Source organism: Olea europaea, unplaced genomic scaffold, assembly GCF_002742605.1.
Source record: "Olea europaea var. sylvestris unplaced genomic scaffold, O_europaea_v1 scaffold3678, whole genome shotgun sequence".
Taxonomy (NCBI): domain Eukaryota; kingdom Viridiplantae; phylum Streptophyta; class Magnoliopsida; order Lamiales; family Oleaceae; genus Olea; species Olea europaea.
The window spans coordinates 4,505-6,620 of record NW_019256064.1 but is presented as its reverse complement, the minus strand read 5'-3'; positions in this window follow the sequence as shown (position 1 = coordinate 6,620).

The following is a 2,116-nucleotide window of genomic DNA, read 5'->3' as shown; positions in this document are numbered from 1 at the left end:
GATAGAAACAGCAATGAAGAAGATGTAACCTTTTTTTAAAATTCTTGGCAGGCCAAGATAGAAACAAATGTTAACATGTACAACAGCCAAGAATATCACTCAAATACTAGTCGACTCCCTGCAGTTTCCAGACATTGTTACATATAGGCACGCTATCATAAATAAGAATAACTGCTGACTCATGAATTTAAATTTCAAATGCCCAAAGAAAATGAGAGAGATAACATAATTAGACATTTCAAACTCTAGGTTCTACAGAGAGAAACTTCAATAGGGTGGTATTAGGGTGCCCCCACCTCGGCGGGTGCCCCACCACACACCCCAGAGGTGTGTGGGCCATCCGCCGAGGTGGTGCCTCGGCATTGGGCGGTCGCACCATCCACTGAAATTTCTCTCGGTTCTACAGGACAATTATGATGGTGTGACCGCTCCACTGAAATTACTCTCGGTTCTACAGGACGATCATGATAATATAAATTCTGTTTTACCATCTGCAATATCACTTCAGTATTTACGAATAAAAAGTTAAAAATTATACTAAGGCGATATCAAACAAGTATCAGGATATGTTGCCACACCTTGAACTGCCAATTTTGGAATATTAGTAAAAGTTAACGACTATTTTTAACACGTAAATCGACCAAGAAATTTTTCGCTCAAATACTAGTCCCAGTATTGCTGCCTCTAGGTTTGGAATGTTGACGAACCAATGTCACATACACGCACTTATACAAATAAGAGTAATTGCCGACTCGGACATTATATCTCAAATGCCATAACTAAGAAGAGATGCACATAATTAAATGTGTTTTCAGATCCAGGTGCTACAGGACAATCTTGAGAATAAAATTTCCATGTTATCAGTCAACTGATATATCACTTCAGGATATAGTGAAAAACAGACAAAATTATCTGTAGCAATATCATTCATATGTACAAGGATATTGTTATAACTTAAAATTAAGTTTTAACCTTTCAATATTTAACCTATTTAATTTTCTGTTATAATCACTTTTAACACAATTAAAAGATCATAATTCATGTTATAACCTCTATTTTAATGACTTAATTGTGGGGGTTAATTTTCACCTATAAAAGGTGATTATATCTCATTGAAAATTAGTATTAGAATTACAACTTGGAAGATAAACAATATGTACAACTCTTACTATATTTCTATATTTTGACAACCCGATGAAATGCTCGTTCACTTATCTCTCTATGGTCGTGCCTATAGAAGGAGAGCCACATGAGTTTTATCTTAGAGTTGTGTAATTTCGAAAGAACTCGCATGAAGGGGAGACAACACGATTTTAGGACAATGTCGTCAACGTGACTCCCAAGGCTTGCTTTTTTTCTAACCCTCTTTTTATTTTTATATTATTGTTGAATTATATTTATGTCTATTAATTGATTATGCTAATTTATAAATAAATCTACATACAAATCACACAATTTTCCCAACAGATACATCACCAGCCCCAAGAACCACCAGTCTTGAGATATTATTAAAAGCCCGCGACTATTTTTGTTCGATTTGCTTGTCAAGTTATTTTTGTTGGAAATATGTTGTTCAAAAATCAATAAACATGAGTGGAATGGAATGAACAAAACAAAATGGAGACCCAAATTTTGGTCCATGCGACCGCATAGACCATTTGGCCATGCGGTCGCATGGCCATCACCCGAGATTTTGGGGATGATCGCATGGTACATTTAAAGTGACCGTTGGAGGCTATTTTTAGTTAGTTTTTTGGTGGCTTTTAGAGGGAATCTTGCATCTCTTCATGACTTTTGGCACCAATTCGTGAGGTATTGATTGACATCTATAAATAGGTATTGAAGGATCAATAGCATCATTGAAAAAATCATATGAGAAACTGATTTTACATTCCACAAAAAAACATTCTTTCTATTTCCATATTCAAGCAATTCCCTCATGTGTTCTTCAAGTTCGGGTAGAAAATCATTTATGCTTTAGTGTTTTTCTGCAACAAGGCTTGATCAATCTTACGAACCATTTGCCGTAAAATCCTTGAAGCATCTTGTATAATCCGAAGAGACGAAAAATATTGTTCGAGGACATCGAGATTATTTTCGTGTTTGAGCCTTCATA